The sequence below is a fragment of the Pezoporus flaviventris genome, unplaced genomic scaffold (assembly GCF_033815535.1).
Source record: "Pezoporus flaviventris isolate CSIRO_AGI_PZ_B2104156 unplaced genomic scaffold, CSIRO_AGI_Pfla_v1 ptg000031l, whole genome shotgun sequence".
In the NCBI taxonomy this organism is placed as follows: domain Eukaryota; kingdom Metazoa; phylum Chordata; class Aves; order Psittaciformes; family Psittacidae; genus Pezoporus; species Pezoporus flaviventris.
Window position 1 is genome coordinate 59,489,008 of NW_026892579.1, and position 24,211 is coordinate 59,513,218.

The 24,211-nt window shown below is 42.6% G+C and overlaps 1 long non-coding RNA gene across 5 annotated transcripts; it reads left to right on the plus strand.

The window, feature by feature from the left end:
- Window positions 1-1,866: 1,866 nt before the first annotated feature.
- LOC133273250 (uncharacterized) lies at window positions 1,867-21,498 on the plus strand. Of its 5 annotated transcripts, none has more exons than XR_009744692.1 (6): window positions 1,867-2,381; window positions 2,743-2,795; window positions 9,011-9,111; window positions 10,021-10,146; window positions 10,371-10,543; window positions 12,627-13,601. It is a non-coding gene; the product is annotated as an uncharacterized LOC133273250 (long non-coding RNA). The 5 variants fall into 5 exon arrangements; XR_009744694.1 differs by lacking the exon at window positions 10,021-10,146 and adding an exon at window positions 3,868-3,915 and having other exon boundaries at window positions 1,874-2,381; XR_009744691.1 differs by lacking the exon at window positions 10,021-10,146 and adding an exon at window positions 21,383-21,498 and having other exon boundaries at window positions 1,887-2,381; window positions 12,627-12,742.
- The last annotated feature ends 2,713 nt before the right edge of the window (window positions 21,499-24,211 follow it).

Sequence of the window (24,211 nt, forward strand, 5' to 3'; positions counted from 1 at the left end):
ATATAAAAAGAGATTTTTTTTTTCCTTGAAAAAGAGGCAAAAAGAAAGCAATGAAAATTTATGACCTTAACATTCCTTCAGGGTCAAGCAATTTATCAAATTCTCTCACTTTCTGGTTTCAATTACACAGCTATTGTGGAAGGAACTTATTTTAGCAGGTTCATTTGCCTCAGTAGGGAATACAGGACTTTGGCCTAATGCTTCACCTTTAGTGCAGGCCATTTGAGCCTTAGAACAAATACCAATCATCACTCTTTGGGAAAAAAAAAATAGATCTGCATCGGCGTGGCCTATTGGAATGGGGTTTCTGTCAAGGTAAACGGTTGTCGGCAATGACTGTGGTAGAGTGGCGATAAATCCCATTTTATTGCTGAAAAATTCCAGCTTCTCTCCATGCCTGACAGCTCCCCACATTCTCGTACCCATTTGGGCAATTTCTGCACTATGTCCATCTGGTTCTTATTACCTCTCAACCTGCCAGTGTCTGATCCAGAAAAAGTGCAGGTCAAAAACAGGGGAAAGAAACCTAGGTGATGGACAAAACAGAAAGAGAGTGATTGAGAGACCGAGCCGCGCTCCCTGTTCCTCCCTCCCCAACAGAAAAACAAACTAGGTTTGAGGGGGATAAACCATTTAAGGGAGGTTGCTAGCTTAATTATGAAGTTGTCTGCAATATCCTTACAATAGAAAATTAAATAGGTAATAATCTACGCACTCCAAGCTTCAATAACACCACCAAATATTTGATGTTTGCACAGGACACTAGTGACACCTGCCTAAATAAAACATTTCAGGAGAAATGGGAAAAGTCAAGACTTCAAACCCTCGTTTGTAGGAGTCCTGATGTGCTCATTTCATCTGCAGACTTTTCCATCGTGTGCCTTTGGCATTCGGGAGGGTGAAACTTGCCTCCAAAGAATCACTTGGGGTTGTAAATTTTTGCAGGAGGTGCACCAAAGTATAAATAAATTGTAATTTGAAAAAAATAACATTAAATAAACATGTTACACTAGAGTCATGTGATAGAAAAGAAAAATCTTCATTTTCGTGTGTTTTGCATGCTGCTGAATCCAGACCTACTTTAGGAAGTTCAGTTTCTTCCCAAAGTCCCCTGTAATAAGTAGAGAGAATGTCTGGCCATTTTTTTAATTAAGAAAACCCAAACAAACAAAAAATCAGTCCAGGACAGCTGAACTGTTCTAAAGTCAAAACAAACAAAAAAAAATGGAGCACTTGTTCTTTTCCTAGTTAAAATGATATCTTGTGGTCAAGGACCCACTAGTGCTATCAGGAGACATGTCCTGGTCTACCAACTCAATCTCTTCTTGTCAAGACAGCCCTGTGAGTTTAATTGCAATTCCTATATTTATCCTACCTGAAACAGCTCATATTCCACCCAAAACGCTGCTTGTTGCATCTTTTTCCCCAGAAGACGATCATTGCTATGGACTTATGATCTCATGTTAGCTTTACACAGCCTCTTCCCCCATTTCTTGAAGATGTAAGGGAAGTTAAACCCAACTTCTTGGAGCTGTCTCCTACCTTAAAGGCCTGACTAAATTCCAACAGCAGGAAATTCAGAGCATGCCCTACAGTGTGTTTTGTGATCCTTTCTGAGCATCCCACGTTGGGCACCTCATATACAGTAGGACATGCTGGTAGGTGTATGGTCTGCTCTAGCATCGAAAGAATGGACATTGTGATTGTGGTTTTATGTTAGGAATTACATGCTCGTGGCTTGTACGAACATGTTGGTTTCCAGAAGCTTGAGCTGGGGCTCCAGCAGTGAAACAACAAATGGGGGTATGGTTTCCAATGGAATTGCATGAACTTGTTGGCATTGAACAATGAGAGAGGACATAAGATTAGGAGAAAGCAAAAGGTGGGGAGAGTTCAAGTTCTTACTTCAGAATGGGTCACCTAAAAATGCCATATGTAAAACGCAACATCCAGCCTACCACCTGCCCCTGCAGGTTCTCCCTCTGCTGTTGGTGTACCCATTTAAAATAAGAATATAGGGGATTTTGCTTTAATGGGAAAATTCTTCCTCCCTGTTACCTTTTGGTGTCAGTAATAGCACTGAGAAATCTGACTGCATATGGTTAGTGTTTGCTTGCATTTGTCATGCGTTATAGAATCAGATTTTTTAAAGTATTATTTTCTGCACAGCCTTTTATTCAGTCGTGGGGGGACACTATGCAGATTTATATACCAAGCTATAGGAGCATGGTCTGAAATGCCTACTAAAGCCTTTCCTGGATGAACCACTCTCAACCACCCCATCCACTTTGCCTGCGAAGCCACTGAAAACAAAAGAGGCTGACAACAGGGGAAGCCCCAACTTTGACAATAAAAATATGTCAGCATGAAAATGGTTAATGGTGAGTATTATAGCTTCAAAAGAGCCCATTGGCTACCCCTAAAGGATGCCCTGCAATTGTTAAACTCATCAGATGCAACTACCCCTCCTCAGCTAGTCCTTACATTTGTCTGGCTAACAGTAAAAAAATACTATAATAAATCGGTAACATATGTTGCCAGACAAGAATAAGTGATATAAATAAAGAGTCAAGAGACATAGCCCCTCAAGAACAATGTGTAAAGATTTAAACTTTCAATGTATTAGTTAAGCTAGGAACATTTTAGGAGTAACTTGAAAGCGGTGTTTATATCATTCCTTCTCTTTTTTTTTTATCTTTTTTCCTTTTTCCTTTTTTTTTTATCTTTTTTTCTTCTCTTCAGATTGCATTTTAAATCAAAATGTTCTCCATGACTGACTGCTTTGCAGCACTAGGGTAAGTCCCATTTTTCCACAGCTTAAACAAAAAATATGCCTAAAAAATCTGTGCCAGGAAGGCATTTTGTTGGGTTTTGGTTTAGGAAATAAACACGATGTTGCTGGGAAGACAGCTTCTTTTTTTTCTTTTCTTTTCTTTTTTTTTAATCTAAATATATAAAATTGTGCATTTGCAAACCGAGCTACTGTCAAAGCCAGTTCTTCATGAAGGTGACAAGTTACCCAACTTGTAATAAATTAGCAGTAGCAGCATTAAAAAAGAAAGTATAAACCAAAATACACTTTGAGACTTGGCTGGATATTTTATTTATTTTTTTCTTTTATTGAGACATCCTTTGAAAAATGGCATAAAATAAATAGTTTTACAAAGCAACAATATAATCAATCTCTAAACGAGAAGATAAATCACGGATTTCATTAACTGCTGGTAGCCAATTTAAATTGTAGTCTTGTCCATAATGTCTATCTATCTATGTATGTCCAAGTTATATTAAAAACCTTTAAATGGCTTTGTAATATCAGCTACATCTAGCTATTATAATAATTAATGATACTGTTTTATAAATCAATATATGTATTCTTGATAAATTCATATCCAGTTAATGGTGTAATTTAAATAAAAAATTAATGTAATAAAGGACATACTGGAATAGGCAGGAAATCTTTAAAGGTTAAGAGGCAAATTTGTCTAAATTCTTTTCTTTGTACCTATTTTTTGAGAGAGCCTCCATTGAAATTCAGCTGATAGCAGGCTGGCTCTTCAGATCGCACTCTTGCCATTAGTTTTGTATTAAGAGCGCTCGGTGAGTTTTTGCAGCCAAAGGAAAGGGAAAGCTCCTTCAGCGAAGTGAATACTTTCTGCCCTGGTTTCTTATCCTGCTGCAAAACTGCAAACAAAAAAAAAATAGATCACTCAGTGTTTGGCCAGAAAAAGAAATGGTAAAAAATGTTTTTTTTCTTTATTTTTTTAACCATTTCCTGTTGATTCTGTATTTGTATTATTACAAGGATATTTTGCCTTTTCTATACAGTGTCATTAAAAAAGGTAAAATATGGATATTTTGTTCCAGGCATGAAGTGCATTCAGAGGAGCGTGGAAACCCTGCAGACTGTTCAGTGTAATAAAAAGCTGTTCTTTATCTCTTGTTTTAAATACAGTTAATCCTGTTTATTCAGCAAACACATCTAAGAGCAACGTGGAGGAAAACACTGAAAAAAAAGAAAAAGCTGAAAATTGCCTTTTTGTATTTGCAGTGGTGAGAAACCATGGCTCTGTTCCTTTGCTTTTATTTATAGTCAGTAACCACAAAATGTATCTCTAACAATAACAGGGGATTTTAATAGGCAATATTAATTGTTCTTCCCCTAACTTTTGATCTTAAATGTTTCAAACAAAAGCCCGCTGCCTGTTTATACACCAAATTTGTTTGAAGAATATCTTTTCGAAATGATGCAAAACATGACACTTTGTCACCCGCACTGACATGGTACAGAAATGTCATTTAATCCATCGAGCGATTTATTTTTTTGGGGGTAGGTTTTTTTTTCTGAACATTGCTCTGCCTTATTTAGAGCAGCAGCGATCTGCGCAGTTTCTTTTGACACTGATGGGTATTTCAAACCCCTTATGCCGAGGGGAGGGAGGGAGAAAAAGGAATTTGCTGCCAGTCGCTGTGGCGATCTGGCTCCATAAGCCATTGCTTATTTGCTAAAAGTTTACATTTCAAATGAGCTTGAAATTTAAAGGTGGGTTATCTTGATGCTGGGGCTGCATTAAGAACGGAGGGAGAAAATAGAGGGAGGACGATTACTCTCGTGTGTTAAAGTCTTCTGGAGTATCGGTACTATAGCCATTTAGAATGTATCTTGTTTTTCGATGCAGCTAGAAGCTGGAGATACGCAGCCGTTTCTAGGAGGCTTAATTTAGGCTTTATAGGAAAAACATCAAACAGCAGCTTACAGTAACTATCCGAAATACATTGCACATTTTAAATATCTTCATTTGGAACCCTGCGTTATTTCCCCCCCGCCCCTTCCCTCTCTCCTGGGATCACTAACGTGCCTCTCCCCAGACAAAGCAAGGACAAGCCCCATCCTTAAAAATTATCTGCCTTACAGATCACATTCCCAGGCATGTTCCCCGGTTTTTATTACCGCGGATAACCTCTTAATGCTATCACAATTTTATACTTGTTAAGTGGACATCTTCCGTATATTTAACTGCAAACAAAGTGACTTCATTTTGGGGGGTGGAAGGAAGGAGAAATGCTTTGGGATGATTAGAAACATAAGTTTCTATCTTCTGTCACACGAGCCTATCAATTATTCAAAACCCTACTAAATTTATATGTCTGTTCCTAAAACGTTGTTTGCACTCGTTCCCTGGGAAGATGGAGGCAGCTGATAATTTGGCTAAATTATGCGTTTGAGCCCAATGGTTACAAATGAAAGACTCGAATTTGGTAGATTTATTTGCAGCTGCTGAAATTTCCTGGTGGCAATGATTCGGATTGACTCCTTCAGGGTACAAATCAAGGGGTGAGGTGCTGCCCGCAGGTATTTAGGTGGACCAAACTGCGTCATTACAGCTAATAAAATGAGGCATTGGTGAGTTGGTGGGAGGTTTTGCTGGTTGGATAGGGGCAGGATACAGGGGGAAAAGGGCCTAGAGCAGCCCTCAAGGTGCTGCTTGCTCCAGGTAGCTATTACCTGAGTGTAAAGTCCAATAAAGGGGAAATTACTGCTATTATAAGATGAGCTGTGAAGGATGCAGGGTGGGTGATGCTGGCTTGGGCACGGTGCAATGTGCTCACCCCAAACCCATGCTTCGACCACCCCTGATTCATTCCGTCTGCTGCAATGGTGTAAGATATCCCCCTTCCTCAGCGGTGTCAGGGTGTGATTGGCAGCAAGTCTCTGCTGAGTGCGTGTGTCCTGCCATGCGCACCAGGCGCAGGACGTGAAGGGGGAGTTTTTGTAATTTTCTATTTTTTTTTTAAATAGATGGGCTCTGACAAATAACGCCGCCTCTCCGCAAAGCATTGTGAGCAGCAGCCCTCTGCAGCAGCAAACCAACCCCTGCTTGCTTTATCAGCGGCAGAACCTCCTTTCCTAGAGGAAATGATATTTTTGTGAAGATAATTCGGCTGATATTGCGATAGCTCAGGGGGGCAAAAAGCTGTAGACCCCGCAGGCTGCTGCACTGGGGGTGGTTTATGGTGCTGGCCATGAGAGCAAGAGAAGAAGAGCTGAAAGAAATGCTACTATGAAAAATGAAAGAATAAACCAAAATGCGCCCAACAGAAACACCGCCCTTTCTCTTGCAATGACAGTTGGTAATTGCTGAAACACAGAGAGCCTTAAGGGGGGAAAAAATATAAAGAATTTAATTTATATAGAGAAACCAAAACATTTCAGGCAAACAGAAAGCAAATTGCACAAGCCCTTGTGCTGTCGTCTCTCCCGCTTGTGCTGCCTCTGAAGTCGCACTGCTAAGAAATGTATTCCCATTTTTACAACTCTGGCATAAAGACAGGCAAGCGGGAATGGGGAGGGAAAAAAACAAACCCAAAACAAAGGACGTGCGAGTGCTTTCATTTATTTTGATAATCCTCCTCCTGCTCCAGAGCGTTTTGCTGTCTTTGTCAAAGTGAATGACAACAATTTGGCCAACTCTCTCTGAGCTGCACTCAACAGTGACAGGCAAATTATCAGAGGCCCTGCACTCCTTATTATCAGAGGAGAAGTCATCAGGAGGACGTGCGGAGGATCCCTCTCCCCTGTCACTATTTGTCAGTGGGACAAGGGCCACTGCTATGGGTAGCTGACAGGTAATTTCAACAATAACAATTACTCCTATTACTGGTGTCATAAACAATTCGCCCAAGGCATGACAATAGCAAAGCTTTATAATTCAATGCCATATAAATAAATGCCAGCAGGTAACAAGTAATTTAGCTCCAATCAGGCCTTGGCCCTGGCATTAATATTGTTATTGCAAGAAAATGGAAAATTGAAAAAATTCAATATGTTAATGAATTAAGAGGGGTTCAAAGGCTAAGGGTGGGGAGCAGTGATCAGGCTGGGGGGGTGTGGGGTGTGTGTGTCAGATGGGAAACCAAAAGCAGCAGAGGCAAAATCATGCTTTCAGAACCGGCACAATACTTGTGTTGGTACAACCTTCTAACTAGCTTTTGATATAAAATGTGGTCTTGTTACGCTGCCTTTCAGGTCAGGGCAAAACACATGCAAGAACCTGAATCCCACCCCTTGCCTCCACATTCCACAATGTGAACAACATGCGTGAAAAAAATAAACTGAATTTAGTAGCTTTATTATAAACAGAATTGTATTTGAAATGTTATGCAAGACATAGATTTAACAAAGGTTAAAGGTTTATTTGCAACTCCGTTGCTTTATTGTCCACTTCTTGCGTTCCTTTAATCTTTTTTAAACAAGCTCTGTTAAATCATTGATTCTCTATTCATCAGGATGAAGGATTTTATTGTGCTTTTTCCTCTCCCCAAATGCCCTTCATAGGCCACAACACCCCCAACCCTCCTATGAAAATGATGATCAACAGCGAACGAGACAGGGTCCAATATCTCCAAGTCCAACTTCTTGATCAACCCAACCTGCAATTTTACTATTTGTCCAGCAAGACAATGCGGCATCAGCCTGACAGCAGTAAAAGAATTTGAAAATCTCTAATTAGGAGAGCTGCGGAGCAATTAACGCATGTCAAATTTCACTTCATCAAGTGCCACTCTAATTTTCCCACTAAAAATTAATGGACTTTTTTTTTTGTATGTGTGTGTGTGTGTCCCCTCAAGGCAATGTTGATTCAAATCTGCTCAAGATGCAGCGTTGCACAGCTAAGCATCTTCTTGATTACAACCCGCCACACTTCTAACTGCTTTCATTCTCACTGCCACAGATACTTTGTCAACAGTCAAATTACGCCATGCTGATAACAATGCATAATGGTCTTCCTCAAAGGAGGCTCCTGTCATGGAGCAGCCTTTCATAAAACCCGACCGGTTTCTTCTCCGGGAAATAGATCTGGCTGAGAAAAATGAAGTTTTTGTGGTTTCAGCATTGGTTGCAACGTAATTTTTTTCCTTCTCTTTCTTTTTTCTTTTTTTAATTCTCTCCCTCATGCAATAATTTATTTATTTTTGAGCTCATCTGAAATTACAGCAGGGAACTGTTTGAAGAGCTATACAGAATGGAAAATATTTATCGTCACTGTTTGTACAGGCTTTGCTTAACCACTTTGGTCCAAGACATTTTAAAGAGCAACATCCTCCTTCCAATACAACTCGTTTCTTTTTTCTTCTTCTTTTTTTTTCCCCCTTTTCCTTAAGGTACAGGGCAGCATCCTGCACTCTTTGCATAAGCACAAGCCCCGCTGACGTCAATGGGAGTTTTGCCGGAGCGAGGGCTGCGCGCCTTGGCCCACTGCTATAAACACGTTGGGACTTTCTCTTTTAATGGATGGTATTTAGATCCTGCGCAGGGCTTGTTTAACATGCACGTTTGCCAGAGTCCTCAAACGTCGTGGGGCACACAAGACAAATTGCCTTTTTGTCAGAGCAGGGTGGAGGGCAGAAAAAAAATGCACTGAGCTTCCCCAGCTAGTTTTTACCTTCCACTAAGCCCTCACCCTGTCCCCCCACCAGCCTTTTTCTGGGAGATCAGAGGGTGTCATGCAGCAGGATTTCCAACAAGTAAAAAAGTGGAATTAATAAGAATAACATACTCCAAGGATTTTTCTTTCCTTAAGTTTCATAGTTTAAAAACAGCTGTCTGCTCACAAACTTGGGGAGAAGAGGGGTTAGTACGCACAGCCCTTGGCTATCACTGGCCTTTCTGTTGTTAACCACCCCAGTGGTATGGGTAGGGCACGTACTCCTTGGTGTGTGTGAAGCTGTGTATGCCATAAAACAAAGGCAAAACCACACATTGCCTTTGATCTGAGCCATCTTTCCATCAATAACTTTTCTTGCCACAGATAAATGACTGATGTTGCAGTGCCAGGTAACGTGGGCCCTGCTCCACCCGATATTTTCCTATATCCTCTCCGTTTATATCCACCCCCTCCCCTCCAGGCATTAACATTTTGTAATTAACTCTCTCAGGTATATTTAGAAATGTGAGATTTGGGGTATTGGGTTACTGGTGTCTGGATATTCCCCTCTTTGTGTCCTACAGCTAGGATGGAGGAATGAGTCTTCCTCTAATGACACAGCCTGGTGCATGCGCGGTCCTCAAGCATCTGCAGACCGACGGCACAGCAGCCACTGGGCCTGCAGGTTAATACATGTATAAGTGAGCTTTCTTTCCTTCATGTCCTTCCTTAAGCTTTAAAAAGTATAGTGTTGCATTTAAACAAAGCAGAGATTATATACTTTGCCTCAACATCCCCTCCTCCTATTTTTTTTTTGGAGGGGGGTTGAACACCAGAAAAATGCCGTCACAAAAATAATAGGCAAGGCTATAATTTAAAGAAAGAAAGAAAAAAAAGTGATTATATAACACATCCTGCAGTAATCAATTTTACCTCCAATATCTGCTTTTGTTTTCAAAATGCTAAATAAACAATACATAATGCATCCCTCATCAGCCAAAACCATGAGGGCTCTGTGCTCAAATAACAGGAAACATATTCAATTTTCCTAACAGAAGACAGTTCATTAAGCTGTGCCACATCAAATAAAACTTTAATTTCTCCAGCATCAGAGTCGCAATGAAAGCAATTGAGGAAGATGAGCCATATGGTACTTCTATCAGCAAACACATATTGCTCATTCCCCCAAAGTTTTCTAATTCTGCTCCCCAGACCTGTGTAATATAGATAATGTGCTCTGAGCGCAGCAACCATGAGCTATCTGGTGTACACTTCTAATACTGTATTTAATGGGAAATAATGAATCATAAAAGCCTGCAGAAGACGGCTTTTGCTAACCTAAATCTCAGCTGTAATTTCATTGTTCTGTGCCTAAGATGCTGTTTGCCCTTTTCAAACAACAGCAGTTGAACATAATTATGCTGCTAGAAACCTGGGCTGCAAAAAGAAAGCCTTCCTAATATCACCAAGTTTTTATTAACTCTTGAAATCCTGTGCTTGGGGGAACCGCGGGCAGAGAGTTTAGAACCCTAAAACTCTCTATTAGGTTTTAGGGTTCATTAAAGCACACATATGTGTATATCCCGATTTTCAGCACGCAGCCCCACAAATTAAATTCACGACTCTCACATCGGGCCAAAAACGCAACAGGAGAAGTCTATGAGAAATTAGGAAATCTTTTTGACATCGGGAAATCCGACACTTGCCTGCTCTAACATCTGTAAGTGCCAAAGCCACAGAACCTAGTAAAAGGGGGATTTTTTTTAAAGGTAAGTCTATTTTTCTTCTTCTTGCCAGACATAAAAATTGCGGTTAGTGCCTTGAGTAAAGGGCCCTCTAAACTTTATGCTGTTTATGCTCTGTTTATAAATCCGTAATGATATTGTAAGGTTAAAAGTTAAACAGTACTGTATTTTCTCTGCCTTTTTCTCATCTGCCTCTTAGAAAGTAACCTGTGTATCTCCAAGACAGTATTGGGGTTGTTTCCTGAGGAAGCCTATAGGTAAAGAGATATTCACACATTCACACGGGAGGATTCATAAAGGCAGGGTGAGAATATAAAGGTATTATTTTGACATGACAAGCCCTGCTTGGAAAATGTCTTCGACTCATCCAAAGTAAGCCTCTTTCTTTCCTCCCCTCCCCGTCCCCCATCCCCAAAATACGGGGCTAATTTAAAACATTGTCTAGATATGCTACTTATACATATTGAAAACATATTTTAGTGGCTGTGTTTGTTTTGGCAATATATGAACCCCCCCCCCAAAAAAAAAAAAGCCAATTAAATTAAAAAGAGCGACTTTTAAAAGGTAGAGATTGCCTTTTAAAAGCTTATTAAAATCAGCATGTTAGATGTCTGTCTTTGAATTAGCTCAGAGGCTTGATTGCTTTCATTAAAGCTGCCTGTTTGGGTGCTGCTTGGTGAATGTTCAAGTCTGTTTTTCCCCCCCCTCTTCTTCCCCCCACCCCGAGCTGCTTCTCACTACTTGTCAGCTTGGATTTTCCCTCCAAATTTGAAAGCAAAACTGATTTTTTTTAGAGCAGCAACAGCCACCCTCCCTTGCAAAGCACAACAAAAATCACCACCAACCCGAGCCAGAGAGAGACCAACAGGTAAAAAAACCCCATTAAAAAACAGCTAAAAAGAAGCAAAGACACCCTCAAAACACCCACCCTGCCCAAACCACCCCCTCCCAAAAATTCTCCACCCAAAGCCACCACAAACCCCAAGCCATCACATTGCTCATAGCCCATGAATGCCTTAAAAACAAATGTTTAAACAGGTTTTTTTTTTTCTTGAAGCGGCGGGTAGAAAACCTCTGCATGCTCCAATGGGTTACAATAACAATGCTCTATTGCAATGTAAAACAAGCTGGAGGAGAAAAAGGTGCTTTTTGTTACCATTTTATCAAAGCTGTTCATCTTCTAGCTGCAGGCAGCATTTTGCTGGAATTGCAGATATTTCTCTGTCCGGGCTCCTTTGTTTGTGCATCTCATTTGCATATATTTATCTCCAGCTGAGGGTGCTTTCAGCTCATTAAGGCCTCCCCTCGCATTATTTCATAAGCCAGCTGCTAGGAGGGATTTCACCTGTGGTGACTGAGAAAAGAGGGGTGAAAAAACCAAATTCTTCATAAAAAAAACACAAACCAACAACCAAGGAAATCTTCTGACTCTCTTCCCCTATAAATGGGCACCATTTGTGTTAAACAGCCTCTTGTCATGATAGATGCCTCCTGGGGTCAGGGGGGAAAGTTGATTTGAAGGTCAGCAGTAAAACAACAGACAAACCAGACGCCAAACTGGTTCCTTAGCTGTCGGTGGGAGCAGCGGTACAACCAGGTCTTGAACCTTTTTCAACCTCTAATAAAACAGGGGAAGAATCTGAAGTGGAGCAACCAGGCCCCAGAGGAAAAAGAAAAACCAAACCCACAAATAATATCAATATCGAGCAGCAACGGGAAACAACAGGGCAGCTCTCAGCGTTACGGGCACGCTGCTATTGTTTCAAGAGCCGGGGAATTAATTCCACTTATTTATTTAAGGCGTGTCAACTCGCTGCCTAAACCTGTTTCGGTGTCAAGATGAATAAAACTTTTATGGCTCATAAAATAGAGCCATTCATCTCAATGGTCTTTGTGGTGCCTGGGTTCGTTCCCCCCCCCCCCCCCCCTCCTCCTGGCAGGCTGAACTGGGCCGAAATCTTGGCGTCCCGGTGCTACCAGCTTGCTCCTAGGAGCAAAGAGAATTTGGAAGGGGCATTGCAAGCTCAGCTTCTGGGTTTGATTACAAATGGTGAACATTAATTCATCATAATCACGTGCAAAAGCCCCCCCCCCCCCCCCCCCTTTATCCCCATCCTAAAACCTACAATGAATTTACGTCATCTATATGGAGCTTTGGACCAACAGGTAATAAAATACAATAAAGCATGCTTTTTATCAGGAAAAAAAAAGTCCCATTAATTATAGTTCATGACTACTCTAAACCAAATGTTCAAATAGTAGTTGGAAATGATGCATAAAATCTCAGCATGTTCTGATAGGTTATAGAGTCAGTGGTTTATTGCAATGTAAAACAAGCCACAGGAAGAGAGGGTGGTTTTGTTTACCATTTTCATCAAAGCTGTTCATCATGTTGATATACTTATGCTATATCGTGACCCCTACATACGTTGCATTTCATTTATTTATTTTCCAGGTTGTTGCCACTTCTGCTGCCTTTGCTTTGGAGAAGTCAAGTAATTCTCTGGCCCCTTTGAAATATGTCTCATCTGCACCGAATTTCTGCCAACAAACCAACCCATAGATACGGATGTAAGAAATATTTATTATCATCGAGTCAGGCTTTCTTTTACTTAATCTGAGGCAATTAGTACCTGAATAAACACAGACTAAGTAATCTACCTCCTCAAAAGGTAATTAGACTTGAAAAGCGCTGTTCAGCTCTACCCAAGGAAAGCACGGCTCTGATTAAAACACTTTGGAGATTCGCTTTCATCCTTACTGCCTTTTGCCCTGGAAAACCTTTTATAAAATCCTTGTAACTTTTAATTTCTCCCCATACCAAACCTGAGGGCCACTCTTGGCCATTGCTGCCCTCTTCCACCTCCTCAAATCTTTAACCCCGCTTCTCATTTTTCTTTGCCTCTAATCTAATCGCTAATTCCTTGGCTTGGCCAAATAGTTAAAAATGTTAAGTGCTGCTCACAATTCCTGCTGCCTCCCCCTCGTATCTGTCTCTGTTTATGGAATGGGCCCTGGTTTCCTCCTGCTCTTGTTCAGCTGTAGGTCTGCAGGTCAGGAGACTGTAAATACACACAGTGCTGCCCCAACCCATAAATCTGAGCAAAGGGCAGCCTTATATATTCAGATAAGGGATGCAAGGCAGGGGGTGGAGGGGGGTTGAAGAAAAGGAATGGAAGAGAACAGGCAGACTCTGTGATGAAGGAGGCACTTCGCTAGTGACAAAACCTGAGGTGCCAGCAGGCGCTGGGGGTAAGCTCTGCAGGACAGAGAAAGGAAAGCTCTGCTGCCTTGCCGGATGTGCCAGTGAGAGATGAACCTGAGATGTTTGCCCTTCTCCCACCCCTCCTTGTTTAGATACAAATCATTACAAAACGCATTTTATTACTTTTGGGGCAACAAAATTAAACAAGAGGTTTTCGATGGCTTTCTCTCCTCCAGACCTTTGTTGGTCTATTCCCTACCCCCCCCCCCCCATTTTATTTCCAGCACCTTTGAAGCTTTCAAGGGAACAGTCCCCCCTGTTATTGCTTCTCAGTTCCAAGGTCTTAGAATAAATAACATTGTTATTACTCACTTCACCAATTTCCAAGAAGAAATATTGCTGCAGCAAATGCGAGCAGCACTAATATTTGCAAAGTGATAAATGGATTGTTACATACCTTCCCGTCTGTGTGGCCTCCAGCCATCCTCTGGCCAGCTACATCCCTCCTCAGGGCAGGAGGGAGGGTGCCTTTGAACTTAGCAGGGTCCAGACACTCAGTGCCTTGCACGAGAGCCTGCCCTGAGCCTCCTCCCTTGCCCTCGGATGGAAAGATGATTTTTAATGGCAAGACCATGCAGGAAGTGGTACCGGCACAGGGAAGGACAGGAGCCATGTACTGGCACAAAGCAGCCAAAAGTGAAGGTGCTTTTGGCACAACGATTTTGGTGGGGTTTGTTAGTGCTGTGTGCTGCAGGGAGAGGGGTAAGAGGCTTGGGACATCCCTTGCTGGTGTGGAGTACCACATCTCCAGTGTCACAGCAAGAGCCACCTGCCCTCCTCTGGGTGCCAGCGATGTGACTGATTTTATTTCAAACAAAATCTCCAAATCAAATTATTCCTGGGATGCAAGTCAAGCTGAAAAACACCCTGGATGCGTGGTAATTAAAATCTAAGAAAAATATTTTACTTCAGACCCAGAAAGAGTAACCTGCTGACATTCCTTAGACTGAGTCTATTGCATTTCAAAGACATGGTCCACAGGGTAGGGGCTGGAAGGGTTTGATCAGTTGATTTTAATGTCTTGGCCAGGATGAACACCTTCACCTTAGGTTATCCAGGCACCAGATGTGATGAAAAAGCTTGTTAAAAGCTGTGGAAAAGCAGATTTCCTCCACAGGGCAAAACTTGAGCTGCTCTGGGAGCATCATCCCCTTTTCCCCAGCGCTGATCTGGCATCATCTTTGTGGCTGGAGCACCATCAGGGGTGGTAGGAGTGAAGGGGTGAAGGTATCCTTCATTACATTACCCTCCCTTGCCCCCCTTTACTTCTTAGGAGGCTGGTAGAAGCCATAGGAGACACTCAGCAGTGTGTGCAGGTCTCATGTAGAGGTTAAACACAGCATTATCAGCATCTACATGGTGTCAGTTCAAGGTGGGAGGAGGTGAAGGATGCATGCAAAGGTTTCAGCAACCTGGGGTGAAGGTGTTGGCACAGTTTGGCAGTGATAGTACATGGATAAGTCTGTGCCCAAGGGGATGGGGAAGGTGGGAGGCTGAAAGGCTAGGAATATACATTTGTTTGTTTGTTTTCCTAGTGAGTACCTTTATCTATAAAAGAACGAAGGGCTTTATTCATACACTGGGATTCATACACATACATTCTGGGATCCCAGGAAGGAAATCACCCACAAACTGTGGGCAAAGGTACGAAAGGATCAATCAGAATAGGTGGCAAAAATACATGTGACAGTTTTTCCTCCTGGCCAAGGTAAACACCATCTTTTCTTTCTTTGTAAGATGAGAAAAATTAAAAGGAAGGCCGTAAGTTACATGATAGAAAGTCTTTGGGGATAGGCTCTCATGCAAAGTACATACAGTTCAACAGAACCGATAAAATGTCTGGTTTTGCTTTCTGTCTTGGTTTCTGATCAAAAAATTAGGATACTTTTTTATTCATAATGCTTTCTCATAAATGTATATGTGCACGTGTATGTTTATACAGCTGTAATTAGGCACGTACCTATATGTACATACATACATAGATACGCACATATTTTCCTATTTGTAGCTGTACAAATGTACACACATTAATAGGTGCATGTGTACACACACATACACAATGTACACTCACACCTACATGTGCATGTTATACACACACCCCTAAAGCCCCAGCTTGCCACAAGTGAGAAACAACAAGGGATCCAAAATTATTTAAGGGGAAAAGTGATGAAAGCAAGTAAGATCTGGGGCAGTGGTGTTGTGGGGAGGAACCCTACTGCTTGGAAACATCCAGAAACCTCCCTAACATCTACCGGCACCTTTCCCAATGCCAGGAGCAGCCCCAGGAAATGCTGCTTGAGGCACTGAGGGCTGGGAGTGCCTCAAGACCCTGTTTTCTTGAGCGTTTCCTGCCAGGAAGGAAGCCCTGTGAGAGCAGCATTGCTTGTGCTGCTCAACTTCCAGCCCCAGGCAGCACGCAGGTAGTAAGAAAAAACCCAAATAATTGAATAGATACAAAGCATCTACATTTGTATGAACAGCAAGCTTTCAAAGGGGGAAAAAAATCAGGTCTTCCTTTTTTTATTATTTCTTTTCCTCAAACCTCAGAAAAAAAAATTAATGTCAAGGCAGTTCTTATTTTATCCAGACCAGTTCATAAATCCCAAGTCATAAATCCACATGATATCCCGGGCTGCTGGATTTTGCATTTGGAGCTCTGAAAGACCGATAGCTGAAAGATTTATAAAATCCCAGGTAGCCGGAGTGCTCCCTATTGGCTCCACATCTGAGGGGTCCCCGCGTCCTGCTTAGCCCAGCAAGCTGGATGTATGGGATATATTGTGCTCGAGCACCAGCCCCCTCCCGACCCCCACATCTCCTATTTTCAGCTATGGTGAAGGCTAAAATTTGGTCATTTGAGGTGGATGGGCCCTCTTTAGGGACCTTTCCACACAGACATAGGGACAGACAGAAGATGGGGATGCCGGGAGCCTCCTGCAAAATAATACCATGGATTATGTTTTAGATGTATGATTTAGCTTGCATGGGAGACCTGACTATAAACAGCAGAACTGTTTCAGTTGCCTTGAATATACATTTAATTTTGCTCCTTGCAACGTCACTGAATAGGAGTTCAGAAAGAAGAGGATATCACTTCTGGGGCCAGAAGATAAGGTACTTAGAGGGGAACAGGACCAGTCTCTTAGCAAGAAAATAGTAGCTGAGGTGCTTCAGACAAAGTACATGCTGCAAGCAATTTAGCCAGCAAAGCAGCATGTTCATGTTCCCCAAAGTGCGCTGAAAGATGCTGATGTGGTCTTTTTCATAGGTTCAGTGCATGTGAGACCATGTGTCCTGGGACAGAAGTCCCCCAAAACAGACCCTCTGAAGAGTGACGGGTACTATTTGTCTGCATCCATAGGATGCTGAAAACACACTTAAAACCTTCCCTCAATTACTTTCCTCTATCCTTCCTTGATGACCTTATTCAAACTTAATATTTATCTCCAGGCTTGCAAGGACAGACATTTTTAATATGCTTCTGTTGCATTAATAAAAAGATTTAAAAAAGCCCCTCTTCTGCAGTTACAAGAGTTTCTTTATAGCTGTGAGGATATTAAATAACATCTTTGTTACTGAGAAACAAAATTATTTGCTTTATGTTTGAACTATTTATGGGTCTGAGTTCATTGACGTCTATGAAGGAAAATCCTCCTTCACCCTCCCAGGGAAGGGCAGTGGATTCAACCTGAAGCCAGTTCTGTCTGGCTGGTCCTTTATTAGAAGCACATTGCTCAGTTAAATTTAGGTATTTTTAATGGGGTTTTGTTGTTGTTGTTTGTCTGTTTGTGTTAGTGGGAATTAAAGCATTGCAAGTTTATGCTTCCTGCGTTTCGAGAGTATCTGCCTTTGACCATCCACCTTAAGCAAGCACCGTGAGCAGATTGGCTTGCATGCCACTGATAGCTGCCTGCCTCCAGCACGCTTTCTCCTCATCAAAATCCCCAGGTTCATTAGAAACAGTTACTCATTTAAGAGGTCAAACTAAACCAGACACAAACAGACCAAAGCATTTACATTAGGACTATGTCAGACTCACGGCAGGAGAGGTTCTCCCTGGTTATTCTTGAAATCCAAAGCTTTCCCAAGCTTGTTAGTGGCTCCCACGAGGTATCCTTCCCCCTCTCAAGCAGAACATACTTCTTTTTAAACCTCAAACTCCCGTGGACTAAATTTATGCCGTATTTCATCTTTTTTTCCTGCTTTCTTTTTATCTCTCTTTCAGCTGGGTTTGACTCATCATGAGTTCACAGCTGTTGAATGCAAGGCGGTGTGGCTAGGGATGGGGTTCAAAAGTGCTGCCTGGACCAGTTATTGCCCAGCCCATCCAGGCTCTGGGCTGCACCATTGCTTAATCCACCCTGGCCCTACAGGCCAGGTAGCCCTGTCCTGCTTGGGAATGCTGTTTTGCCTCTTTGGCATTTATAGCATCTTTGATGTTGTTCAATGCTCTACAGGCACTGGGTTCGGTAGCTTTACTTTTCTGTACACGCCCAAGCCCCCTGACTTTATTGATGCCATTTATGTTGAAATGATTAGGTGGGATTTGCTGGTTGCTCATCAAGAGATTGGGTTGAAATGAGTCCCCTGGTGCAGAGGAGCTACTACAGCAGGGTGAAGGACAAAAGCTTGCTACCGTCTGTTGATCAGCCCCTTCCCACTGCCTTTCCACTTGCGGTATCTTTGGGAGCAGAAGATTTCTTTCTCTTTCCAAACAGAAACTTGGGATGTAGCCTCTGACCAAACATTAATTTTTTTCTGTTTTAAATGTGCAAGTTATCTTAAAGTTTCATTTTATTAAGAACATCCACAATAGCTCTTTTCTTCCCTCTTTTCTTCTGTTTCCATTTTGCTAATTAAAAATGCTGTACAAGGACTAGTATTGAGCTATAGAAATGAAAGGTCAATACATGAACAACTCTTCATTTGTAAATAATACAGCTCTGTAATCAATTATCTCATTTTCACAGAAGACATATTAATCTAAAAGCAAAGGATGGAGACATTTAGAAGATGTACAGAGGGGATCTTTAAATGTTAAATGTTCTTTAGCATGTGCTAAATAAAGGTTTGGCAGAGTGAAAATGTAGTGCACAGCACTGACACTCCAGGGAGAGCCTTTAGGTCAAGTGATTTGTACCTTCAAAATAGTTCTCCATAGCACTGTAAAGCCTCTCTGTTGGTAGCAGTGAGATGGGTTAGCGTCATTTAGGATGATAACTGTAGCAGGGAAAAATACTCAAAAATTTAAGAAAGGTCAGCTGCTAAAAGAAAAAAGAGTGTATTTTAATAGGTGAATCAGCCCTTTTCTCACTGTTATTTGCTTTCCATGAGCAGTGGGAAGGGAGTTTTCTGCCCCTCCTTTTCCATAAAAACAGACTTCTGGACTGGAGCTGAGACACCCATGTGAGAAGCTGCGTGGCCAAGTGCCCTCAGTACCTGGGGCACAGGGAGGGAATCACTGCTCTGGGTAATACAGCATCCCACCGGAGCCGACGTGGGTTTCTTTCCTCTTCCATGGGTCACAATGGGAATCCACTAAAGGTTTTAAAGGTAGAACAGTTCCTGAGTGTTGGAGATCTTGTACATGACTCATAAACATGTTAGGGGAAATTACAGGAAAATGAATTCCCCAACCTAAAAACAGCTTAAGCTTTCCATCAAATGGAAAGAAAAGGCTATTGCCAGCTCTGCTGGGAGCTGGGTCACTTCATATGCTTGTTTACTGAATTTGACAACGTGGAGATGGTAGAAGTGGGATGAATGTAATTTCATTTTCATTTTTGCCTGTTTGCGTTGCATTTGCTCTATGTCAGTCCCGCGCTCACCCCGGATTGCCAGCTTTAGAACTTCTATTGAACATATGTTGGGACTTACGGGGAAAAAGCCCCACCCCACCCTCCCCAACTCTCCCCACCCCCAGTTCTCACCAGTCAGTTGATCTCATACCATCCCCTGCGTTGACCTCCTCTGTCCATCGCTGGGTGGGAGGAGTGAGGAGCAGGGCCCATGGGTAGAGCCCCACCAATGCGAGCCCTTGTGCGAGGGGAGGGTCTCCCTCCCGCTCCCCTCTGTCACAGTCCTCTCTCCCCTGCTCCCACACCTCCCATCAGCCAAACCCATTGCCTACCAGGAGAAAGCTAACCCTCCCCCCCCCCCTTCCCCCCCCCCAACTAAACCAAAGACAAAAAAAAGCCCACAAATGTAAAATGGGAATTGTTTTCAGCAGGCTTCACAAGCCAAACCACCTCCCGGGGGGCCAGGGAGTGCCCTCCCACAGGGGAAGCTTAGGGAGGTGATACCCCTATGGGCATCAGTGGGGTTAAGGTTGGCTTCAATGTTTTGCCTCACTCCCCTCCATAGTCTTATTGTTTGTCACAAACAGAAATGCACCCTTGGCACAGGATGATTTAGCAAGGCATCATCCCAACTCCTTCCCAGACGGCCGGGGGGGACTGGGGCAAAGAACCAGGACCACCAACACCAGCAGTGCAAAGGAGGGTGGGCAAGCCGTGGTGTAGGGATCTCCACTGCCTTTTCTCTTCTGCCTGACAGCAAGGGTGAATGTCTGCAACGGCAAAATCCTCACAAAAGTCTTGTTTTGGCTTGTGCGGCAGGAGTGCTGGTTGTGGAATTGGCATTGCTGAAGGAATGGCAGGCTGGCGACGCGGCGAGCCAGGAGCCCTGTCTGCATCGCAGCAGATACTGTGGTGACGCACGAAGTTATTCGCTTCTTCTTTAAAAATGAACCTTAGGTTAGGATGGAAAAAAAAAGATCCCTAAACCTAAATATTTCCAGGTTTGCTCACCCCCATGGGTTCAGAGCACGCTAGAGCTGCTTGACCCACAGGAACTTTCAAAGCGCTCCGCGAGCCTCCGTGCCAAAACAAATGTTACTTTACCATCAAGTAGGCAGGAGAATGAAAGCCGTAAGATGTGTGAGTGAGAAAAAAGGAGCCAAACAGGAAAACCCCTTTCTTCTGATTTTAAAATCCTGGATGATCAAGTCTGTTCTGCTCGCTCTGATGTAATCATTTTGCAGATACCCAAATACACATCCTGCCATGGAAAGTGCTCTCCCTTTGATTCCAGGAAAATCCTTTCTAATTCTCTTTAAATGTTCCAGGGCTTTTTGAAATGATTGCTGTCAATGCCAACCAAATGCTTTAGATGTCTCTTTTTTTTTCTTTTTTGCCTGTCTTTAAATACTTGCCTTATTTTTATGCAGCCCAGTTACCGCTGTACAGTGAAAAAGTACCTAGAAAAGAGATCTGGTTTGCTTTAGCCTTTATACCATATAGAGTTAGACACTTTAACCTTTCTATTTACTTAGTTGCTTTAATATGATTTCTGTAACCCCTCTACTTTATTTGTTCCCATATAACTTCTTAAATATTTATAACACAGTAGCCCATACACATCCTATATGACAGACTTTTACTACATTAGGCTTGCCATAGCTATCTAGTAAATCATAAGTCACATTCCCCCTTAAAGTTCAAAACCAGGGTTGTTCAGGTGAACTTGGACTGAGTTTGTGAGGGACCAGCTCAAAAAAACCTGAGTTGGTTAAAACAATAGATAGATTTGTTTAACCAGAAAATAATATCTCCCCTAAGGCACTAGCTCTGCAGCATTTACCATGGCTAGGAACACTGCTGGATGGTGTGCTACTCAATCCGTGCTCTTCAGTTGCTCTGAGGTGGGTATGTGACCACAATTCAGAGTGATACCTCTTCCAGTCCAGTTTTAAGAAGGCCATGAGGTGGGTCTTCAAGAATCACAAAACGCTCTCCAAATCCATGAGATTAAAGAAGAGCACCATTTGGGGAATCTTTGGGATATGATATTCCTCTCTTTTTTTTTTTAGTTTTTAGGATTTTAATTTTTTTAACCAGTCATTTAGGGATTATTTTACATTTTCCTGGATTCCTTTTAATTACAAGATGTCAGAAGCAGAATCTAGAAGAAAACCACCAACACACATGTGACTTATAAGAGAGCCCTGATGTCTGCTATACAGTTAGACATTTCACCTTGCAGTCAGACATAAAATTTTACAGGTAAATAAAATACATTGAGCATATTTATTTTTCAACCCCCTAGATATTTTATTCAGTGCTTTTTGGATCTTACCAGATTTCACTGCAAGCCAGTATTGCTTCTTCATGCTGTCTGAATGAATGGTGTCCCAAATTGGACAGAAGGGATTAAGGCTTATCCATACCATGCCTCACCATCACCCCTGGGTCTGGTACAGGAAGTCCAGGGCTGTGGGTACTGGTGACCTCGCTTGTGCCAAGGCAAGGCCAACAGCTCCTGAAGCCATGAAGATGGTGCTGCTGTTACTTCCACTGCTATTTCTCCATTCAGTCCACCCCTTGCTGAGCCATGGCTGTGCATCACTTCTCCCCAGCATGAGCCCTCATCGCTTGCTGCTGCTCCAATGCCCCACATACCCCATCCCAGCACGATGTGAGGTGCCCAGCTCTGAATAAAAGCCTTCCCTGGATAGTCCACCCTGCCTCAGTGGGGCTGCCTTGATTGAGGGTGAGATCTCTAGCGCCTGATCCCTTCTGTCCTTGGGTAGGTTTGCACACACACGTGCTGGGTTCCCAGCCCTGGTGTCAAGTTTAGAAAGAAAAACTTCTTCCAAGCTTCCTTCCCAATGGGATCATTTCTGCAGCTAATGTTCCTTCATGCACTGTCTGCTGTGCTGCTATTAAAGCACAGCTTGCCGACAACTGGGGAAGAAATACGCTCCCCACATTGCAATGCTTCCTCTACCCAGCTCAGCATCAGGAACCAGGCAACTGGGGTGGAGGGTGGCTGCCTCTCACCCTCCTTCCTCCAGATAAACTTTCCCTCTAGAATGAAAAATGGTCATTTGTGTTTCAGCAGACCATAAAAACCCCGTTTGAAAACTTTTCAAGCCTTTTCCAAGTTGGAACCGCCTTGAAAGACTTCAGACCACATTGCCATATGCGCTGGTGGCATATGGTTTAATGCACGCTATGCTGCTGCTCCTCCACTGCCGCTGCCTTCCCCTCCCATGACAGGACCAGCAACGCTGCAAGGATGTATTTGCTATAGGATGCTCCTTGACATCTTCTTACATTTTCTCCGGTTCAAAGCTGCTGCTTTCTCCAGTCGTTTGCCATGGTTATGCTCCCAACAAGCTGGTGGATGCTGCCTGCACCTCCAGGTACACACAACTCAACACCCACAGAAACAAGTGTCCTCTCTCCCACCATAACATGTTTCTTCCTCCTTTTCCAACAACCTCCACAGGAAACATTTCAAAGCAAACAAAATGAGTACTCTGCTTCAGCTGGAAAGTTTTACTTCATTTCTTTGTTTTGAACCAAAACTTCTTGGATATTTGTTTTTTTTCCCTCCTCTTTCTTCTTGCTTTCAAACAGAACGAGCCATCCATGTTTCCTTTTTTTTTTTCTTATTTTTAACTTCTTATTCCTCTCCTTCTCCACTCTCCTTCCTTTCCCTAGTTCCCTTAATTTTACCCTGCCTTTCCCAGTCTGGAAAAAACAAGTATGAAATGATATGAAGCTCTGTAATTGCCTCTCTCTGTGATTTCAAAAATAAAACCAAGACTAATTGAAAAAGATGATGAAACACTTTATTTGAGAGGAAGGCAGGGGGAATAATTTTCCTCATCTCAAAAATCCTTGCTTGGCTCTAGGGTTGGGATTTTTTGCTTCCACAGTTAATTTTCAGAGACATTAAAAGACACTGAGCTGTCTGTCCAAAGTGTGCCTGCTCCAGTTTCATCATTTAGGCTGCAAAACACTGGGAGTTCATGGCACTGATGTCCCCAGGACCGTGGCTGTCACAAAAGCCTATGTCACGATGACATCTGTGTGGACCAGGCAACATGAAAGTGCCAGTATACATTATACAGCATGGGTATAGATAGACACAGAGAAGCTGCATGTTAAGTGCTTTCATCTGCCCTCAGTTTTTGCATTTCATCTGCTACAGGTGTCAAAACGGGCAAGTTTTGAAGGGAGGATTTGAAGAGAGGAGCAATAGCTTCACAGAACCAGACAGCTTTTTGCAGAAGGCAGCAGTGATGGCTTTTGCTTGGGCACTGCAGGCAAGAGGTGTTACTTGGCCTTCAAAAGAGATGCTTTTTTGGGCTGTCCTAGGCTTTCCTTCCAAAAAGTTCTCCTCCTCTGTGGCCTGCTTTTAATGGAGATTTTTGTTTAACCAGAATCCGAAGGGTTTGCTGCAAGATGGTTCTGATGGAAAATTTCTAGCCTGCACCTGGCATAGAGGTTGTCACTGGGGAGCACCTGGGCAGCACACCCTCAGACACCAAAAGCCAAGAGGATGCTGGCCTTGGGAGACAACGCTGCCAGGCTTTCATTGCGCTGTGTTGCACGCCTTTCCCCAAACAGTGCCACAATGTCATGGGTGAAGCCTTGAAAAAGAGCATCCTTGTTTTCTTTTTCCTTTTCATCATCTAACATCTGTAACATCACACAGAAACTGCAGACAGCAGATCAGCTCCCCACATTTTTGCTGTGAGCTGCCCGAACACTGCACACAAACAGCCCATGAGCATACAAGACATTTATATCCAAGAAATTTAACACAATATCGATCTGAGAGAAATCTGTGCCTTGCAAGTGCACTTGTTCAGGTAAGTAATGTATGCAGATACAGTCAAGCTGTGAAAAAGAATAAAGATTATGAGCATTAATAATGATAACAACAAACCACCACCACCAGAAATCCTCATCAGCTGGACATCG